Here is an 8,499-nt window from a genome sequence, read left to right on the forward strand (position 1 = left end):
AGGCTTGTGTACGCAAAAAGATTCAGCAAATGTCTCAACATCCAAACTTTCATAAACAACATTAATCCCTAATGGCATGTATTATCATTCAAGAACATGGAGTGAATTAGGGACTTAAAAAAATTTAGACCAATATTCCATGTAAATCATGTAATTCACAACAAAATTTAAGTTAAACTCTCTCCCCAACTAAACATTTCATTGTCTTCAATGTAAAAACATGTCTGCTAAATAAAGGTAAGGAAAGATGTCACTTGAGTTCCAAAGTGAATCACATGATCTGAAGTATAAGAAGTCTAAAAGTTTTTAATGGAAAGGGTGATACAGAAAATGAAAATAAAAAGAATGCAATGAATAATTTACGGACTAAACCCAGAGAGAATGCATAAATGAAAATAAAAAGAAACAGAAGGAAACGAACTCCCCTTGGGTTGCCTCACAAGCAGCGCCTTTGTTTATTATCGTTAGCTCAACCCAATATTGCCTTCTTCAGCCTGCATCCAGCCAGGGCGTTGTCAACCTTTAGTGCATTGCACCAAACTCATTGGAAGTAGTCACTAGTGGTGTCCCATAATCCGAAAATCATTAAAAGCAGCATAAATATCATCATATTCCCCATTATCATACCTTGCGGGAATTTCAAAATTTAAAGGGTCGAGGTCAATAGGCACATGTGATTTCTTCTCAATGAGTGCATCAATCATATATGTTTGATGACACTCATCATCTTTCTCAAGCTGTTCCATGATGTGAAAAATATTAACATCTAAGGCCATGTTCCCAAAAGATAGTTTCATCAAATCATTCTTGCAATTGATAAGAGGATTAGCTATAGCGAGAAAAGGTCTACCAAGAATAATGGGAATCTTGGAGTTAACATTCACAGCTACTTTCACATCCAAAATAAAAAAATCCACAAGGTAATAAAATTTGTCAATCTATATTAGCACATCCTCAACTACCTTCCTAGATCTAATAGTGGACCAATCAGCCAATTGTAGGACCACTGTAGTAGGTTTGATCTCACCTAGAATTAACGTCGAGTATATAGCATAAGGCATGATGTTGACACTAGCCCCTAAGTCGAGGAGAGCTTGTGAAATCTCATGGTTCCCATGATACAAGAAACAGTAGGACAACTAGGGTCCTCAATTACAGCACTCATATGTTCAGTCAAAAAGGTGATTTTCTTGACATGGTACTTCCGTTTTATAGTACACAAGTCCTTAAGGATTTTAGCATATGTGGGGACTTGGGAAATCAGGTGCAAGAGAGGTAGATTGACTTTTACTTGCTTGAGATGCTCTAGGATTTCACTGTGTTGACTAGAAGATTTCAAGGTTGACTTGATGGCTTGAGGAAAGAGCACTCTAGATGGATTTTTCACTATCTCCTCACTAGGGGTGCTCTTTTCTATGCTATTGGGATCTTTCTCACTTTCCCTAGGTTTGGGGGTTGGTTCTATGACTTTTTCAAATCTAGTGGTTATGGCATTCACTTCTTTCAAGTTGATCTCTCATGATCCTGAAGTTTGTGCCATGTGTTGCCCCCTAGGGTTTGGTTGAACTTGTGCTGGGAATTTTCCATCCTCTCCTACAGCTAAGGCATTAGTTAGTTTGGATAAATGAGATTTTATTTTCTTATTTTTTTCAACAATTTGGGTGATCATAGTCTTAAACTTTTGGTTAGTCTTACTCTGTGCCTTTATAAATGTATGTGGAGTGTCTTCTAAAGAGTTTCTAGATAACGTGGACTGATATGAAGGTGCAGCGTGAGCTTTATTTGGCTGGACTTCAAATTTCCAGCTGAGATTGGTGTGATTCCACCACCCTGGATTGTATGTTTCAGAAAAGAAAGAATAAGGCTTTTGATATATGCCTAAGGTATTGCAGTGTTCCTCACAAACTTCCCTTATCTCAGTGTAGGTAGCGCACTCTTGAGCTGGATGATCAGTTCTACCACAAACAAAACACGGTCTTAAATATTCAACATGGGGTGCATTTTGTGTAGGGTTTGAGTCCCTAGCACATAAAATTTTGAGTTCTTTAGTGAGGGCATCTACCTTGGCTCTAAGGTCATACTCCTCCCTAAGATGATAAATAACTATGCTAGTGGTGTTTTTGGTGGGTTGTGACCTATTAGTACTCTCGGTGGCACTAGGTCCAGTCCTAGTATGGGCTTTTTTGGCCAAGTCATCTAAGTACTCTATAGCCTCATCTGGATCTTCTTGTAGAAATTCACCACTACACATTGTTTCCACAAATTAGCGCTCCCTAGGTAATAATTCCTCATAAAAGTAACTCACAACACGCCAACCTTCATAACTGTGGTGGGGGCAAAGAGTTTGCAATTTTTTGTATCTTTCCCATGCTTGATATAAAGTTTCGTTGTCCTTTTGGACAAAAGAAGAAATTTGTTTTTTAAAAGCAGTTGTTTTATAATGGGAAAAGTAATTGCCAAAGAATGCTTGGGTCATTTCAACTCAAGTCCCAATCGAACGTGGTTGTAGTGAATATAGCCAACTTTTTGCTCGTTCTTTGAGTGAAAATGGAAAAAAATTTAGCTTGACTGCATCCAGCGTACCATGTTGACTGTGGAAGGTTGCTACCACCTCCTCAAACTCCCTAATATGCACGTACGAATTTTCACTTTCAAGACCATGAAAATTAGGAAGAAGTTGAATCATTCCTGATTTTATGTCCATACGTGGCATGTTAGGTGGAAACATGATGCATGACAGTATAGATGTGCGTGTGGGGTGAAGTTAATTATGCAAGGTCCAATAGGGCGCATCGCCATGCTCACTATCAGACATTATGTTGTGTAGTGTGATATTCGTGCCAACAGATGCAGTATCGAAAAGAGGGTTAGAAAGTTATTCAAACACTAGTTGAGGCCTCGCAATAAATCGCACTCGCTCGTTTCGAAGTCTATTCATAAAACACACAAAAATGAAACTAAATGAGAAATAACAAAATAATTAAGAAAATAAACTAAACTAACTAAAAGAAAGTAAAAAAGAAAGAAGTCACCCTCTTGTTCGAGAATCCTTCAAGTATTTCAACCGTCTCCTCGACAACGGCGCCAAAATTTGATTACACCCAAAGTATAACGTGGTAGTTGTAGTATGGCTTTGGGGGGTCGTATCCACAGGGAGATGGGAAATTTGTTAAAGGATCAAAAGCTTAGAGTTTTCTTCGTGCTTTGTGTAAAGAATTTATCAGTTTGAATGAAATGTAACTATCAATTATTGAAGTAACGAAATTTGATTCAATGTGTGAAATAATGAAGCGCAGGAATTTCCTCGATTGGTTCGGATTAATCAATTTGGATCATTCATTCAAATCACTTTGAGAAACGACAATATACCTCAAGTATAATGCAACAATCAAATCACCAATAAAATTGTGTGAAATTAAAATTCAACAAATAATTAATTTTACAATAGACAAAGCATGATTGAGTCTATGAGAAATATAGTAAAAATTAAACCAATCTCACAACAATGCTTGAAATTGAGACCTAAATTGATTGAATTTCACTTATAACTCTAGAATTTAGATTTCAATACAAGATATTCTCACTTTAATTCATTGGAATTAGATTCAAAATCAATTACATACATCAAGCATATAATATTAACGAATCACACCAATGGGATGATTGAAATTGGAATTCAATACATACTGCAATTATTCAATGAAAAGAACATTATTAAATCCAGGAAAATCTAATACATATTAAACCAATTTCAAAACATATTCAATAAACGGGGAAATCATAAACCTAGAATTGTTTATCAATGAAAAATCAAATTACATGCGTAAAGAGGCATTGACATCACCGGTACCAATCGAGTTCATCCCTTACTTCACCAAAGTTTTCTTAGCCTTCCATGGAGTTTCTTGGCTAGAGATGAGAAAAAAAATTGATAGGAGATGAAAAATGGCGTTCTGGGTCGAGATTAGGGCTTAAAAACGTGTGCCAAACAAGTTTTCATAAGTATCCGCATCAAAATAGTAATACGAGATTTCGCCCTTGAAAAATACCCATGCGGCCGCATGGTTATAAGCCATGCGACCGTATAGTTCAACCAAAATGGCCCCAAAATTTCTCGGAAGGCAGCCATGCGACCGCATGGTTTTACCATTTTCTCTACGAGACAGCTTCCAGTATTTTGATCATAACTTTATCTCCTGATGTCTGATTGAGGTTATTCAAGTTGCGTTGGAAAGCTAACACGAAGATCTACAACTTTTATTCAGAAATCATCTTCCAATTTGATCATATTCCATGTAAAAAAGGGGTCCCAATATGGGGCTGAAAACTAGTGTGTAGCTTTTTCGTTTGGGAATTGATTTGTAAAGATGTTATGATCATATTTCACTTCCTTTGACTTCTAATTGCACCCAATTGACCCTTAGCATTCTTGAATCATCATTCCATCGTCTGCCTCATCTATGAATTATTTGTAACTTGGTCCATAAACTTTCACTTTCTTCCACTTTGCCCATTTTTACTCATTTCTTCCAAATTTCAACATTTTTCATCAAATTTCGACCTAAATCAAAACATAAGAGTAATGAGTGCATTTTGACGTTAAATAATCATATGGGTGCGACAATTAAGAGGAAAAAATATTATATTTTACACTTTTATCAGATCTCAAAGTATAGAATTGATGTAGGATTTTCGAAAGATATTTTCTAGGAAAAATATAATGATCAACCATCCGTCTGGACAAAATATGCCTTGGGTTTATATAGTAGAAGTTTGGGGTTGTTTATGACTTAAAAATCCATTTAAATCGTAAAACAGAAATGCCTCGGATAACATTGCCACTCGAACGTTAGGCTCCCACCAAGCAAGCGGTGAGCTAGCACCAAACGAGCAGCATGGATCTATTGATTTCTCCAAGGTGGTGTTCGAGTGTTGAAGGGGCAGCCAGCTAGCATTATTCTTACTACTTTTTCTCCTTGTTCTATACTCGAACTTGAAGACTCTTAATTAACTTATACAATCACCCAAGTAACTCTTTGACTTTTATAACTATTTTATAACTTTAATTTAGTCTTAAAATAGCTAATTACAATTAAACATATCAGTAAGTATTAATAGCATTAGCTAATCCTCTAATCAATACAGTTGATATTATACATCATATAGAGTGGTTTGAAATAAATCTAATTTCGTACCTCCACAGACCACTTCAACAATTTTGTTGCACCATTAAACTTGTTTGTGGGATCTTCAGTTACAAGATTGGGTTTTCATTGTAGTAATCTAGTTTCTAATAGGTTTTAGCCTCCATCCCCCATGATATTTTCTGAATTAGCTCTCTAATTAGTTTTTTGGTTAATGAGTCAGCAATATTATTACTTGAAGTCAATAGTTATAATCTCATCCTTAAGCAGTTGACATACAGTATTTTGCCTCCTATGAATATGTCTAGACTTTCCATTGTAGTGTGAATTTTAAGCTCTTGAAATCATTGTTTAATTATCACAATGGACAGAAATAACTGGAAGTGGTTTAAACCACTAAGGAACATCCATAAGGAAATTTCTTAACCATTCAACATTATCTAAAACTATGAACTCAAACTCCATAGTAGATCTGACATTGCAAATTTGCTTAGTGAATTTCTAAGATACAACATCACCTACTAAATTAAACACGTATCCACTCGTAGACTTACTTTCATTAGTATCCGAAATTTAACCAGCATCACAACATATCTCAAGTACAAAAGGGAATTCAGTATATTGTATTCTCTAATTTAAAGTTATCTCAAATACCTCAATACTCAAATAAGAGCATTCCAATGTCAACTATTAGGATTACTAAAATACTTGCTAAGTCTATTAAGTCATATGCTATACCATGTCTTTTGTAGGTCGTAAGATATATTAGACCACCAATCGCTCTAGCATATTTTAAAGCAAAAACGCTAGGGCTTAAATGTTTTCTCAAATGATGGCTTATATCATAAGGTGTTTAAACTTCTTAAGTACTTTCTCTACATAATAAGATTGGGTTAAGGTAATTCCTTCAAAATGTTTTACTACTTTAATTTCCAGAACAACATCAGCAAGACCCAAAGCTTTCATTTTGAATTGCATTTTCAAACATTGTTTAGTCTTATTAATCACATCTAAATAAGTTCACATGATCAACATAAGCAAATTATCATACCATAATTATTTTCAAATTTGTTAAATGTCCATTTATCAATTTCATTCATCACATAATCACTAGATGCCAAAATTGTATTTGTTAAATGTGCATTTATCTACTTCATTCATCACATAATCACTAGATGCCAAAATTGTATCAATTTTAACATACCACTATTTAGGAGCTTGATAAGGCCATAAAGAGAATTTTTAAGTCTAAATACTTTATCATTCGAGGCTTCTACAACAAATCCCTCAAATTGGTCCATGTAAATATCATCTTCTAAGTCTTTATTTAAAAATGTAATTTTATCGTCTATTTGATGAATAATAAAATCATCTAATAAAGCGACCACGATTAACATCCTAATAAATGTAATCCTAGCAATAGGTGAATAAGTATCGAAGAAATTGATTTCTTCTTTCTGTCTGTATCATTTTGCAACTAGTCTTACTTTAAAGCTATCAATTGAACCATCAGGTTTAAGTTTTGCGTAAACAACGATTTACACTTAATAATTTTACATCCTTGAGGCAAGTTTACTAACTTCCAAATATTATTAGACAAAATAGATCTAATTGATTCATTTAAAACCTACATGGGCTCTATTTGGTTCAACTAAAGAATTTGATTAAAGTGTTAATAAATTTAATAATTAATTTTAAGCACATATTTTATATGAGATTCATTTAAAACCTACGTGGGCTCTGTTTGGTTCAAATAAAAAATTGATTAAAGTCTTAATAAATTCAATAATTAACTTTAATCACATACTTTTTTATGGAATTCGTCACTTTTCAACTGCATATTTCATTAATTTTTATCAAAATTTACTAAAATTGAAATTTTATCAAAACCAAACAAGGAAGTGATATACCTCTAATGGACTGTTATGGAAGCCAATTCTAAATTTTATACTTCGAAAGATAATTTTTAATAGTTATTTCTTTTATTAGTTACATTTCATTGAATGCACCTAACATTCACAAGTATCTTTAGGACAAATATGGATATATCGACCTCAAGGTACACATTTTATTAATAATCAAAGAAAAGAGTAATATTTTATGGTAATTGTGTAGAGTTCATGTAGAGTTACCTATTCCGTTCACAGCAAACGAGAAAACTTTGGTTCAAAAATCTTTCGATTACACCCAGTCCTCTAACCAAAATGCATGGGAATAAGGCTTTATCATATACGTCGAAAAAACTAACTTTTTTAGAAGAAATGAACAGCCACGGCCAATGGAGTTACCTACATTACATGGTAAGAGGATATTGTAAATGTCATTGTATTCGACAGACCGGAAAACTACTTATTTAATGCTTTTTGTTGGTCTTCAACACTATTGTATAAACTTATACATCATCAAACCTACTGCAATTGTATAAAAACACTTCCAAGGCACAGCATCTCGACAACCTGTGCGTGAACTTCCTGCAACTGTTATGTCCTAAGTCTAATCAACTTTAGACAAAAACACTTTTAATATATAATTGATGCAATGTTATGACAGATCTATTATTTAATTAATTTTCAATTAAATTAAATAATATAATCAATAGATTCAAATTTTAGTAATTTATTAATCACAAAAAATTGTAATTATGAGATACAAATTACATATAATTGAATCTTGTATCATCCGTTGTCGTAAATAATAACGAGATACGGATTTTATTACTATGGATAAACCATCGCGTGTGACATTTCCTACTTGTGAAGTAAGTAGTTGATATCACAAACTAAAATGTGGTGACACTTAAATGAACACGTGGATGTTTTGTTATAAAACAACACATTGGAGAACCGCTGGGAGATTCCACATGGATAACTATCTAATTGTCAGTGGTTAATATCTAACGTTCGATAGTCGAATTGAACTTTCAACTTGAGGTCATCATGGTTCCTTAAATGTGACGGTCATACTTTGTTGATGTTCGATGTTGCTCTACGAAAGACTGCTAATACAACACCGTTCAAGTATATCAAGAATCATATGAAGATTATGAATGACCAATAGATGATTAATTACTCTTAGATAGTAAGAAGTTATGATCTACTTTTCATTCAGTTAAGTTGATAATGAAATCCTTAGCCAATGTGTACTTATAAGTTGAAAAAAAGTTTTCGACTTATATAACTTAATAGTGGAATGAAAGATATGATCGATAATTGAAATTAACAAATGTCCATATCTCGTAATTGATCGGATCATATTGACGAAAGGATTATAATTTCACAGTAAACGAACAAGTTTGATTTTGTCATATCACGTGACATTTTTCGTCACATATATTGTCCTGATATATTGTTAGATG

The sequence above is a fragment of the Olea europaea genome, chromosome 10, assembly GCF_002742605.1.
Source record: "Olea europaea var. sylvestris chromosome 10, O_europaea_v1, whole genome shotgun sequence".
Classification (NCBI taxonomy): Eukaryota; Viridiplantae; Streptophyta; class Magnoliopsida; order Lamiales; family Oleaceae; genus Olea; species Olea europaea.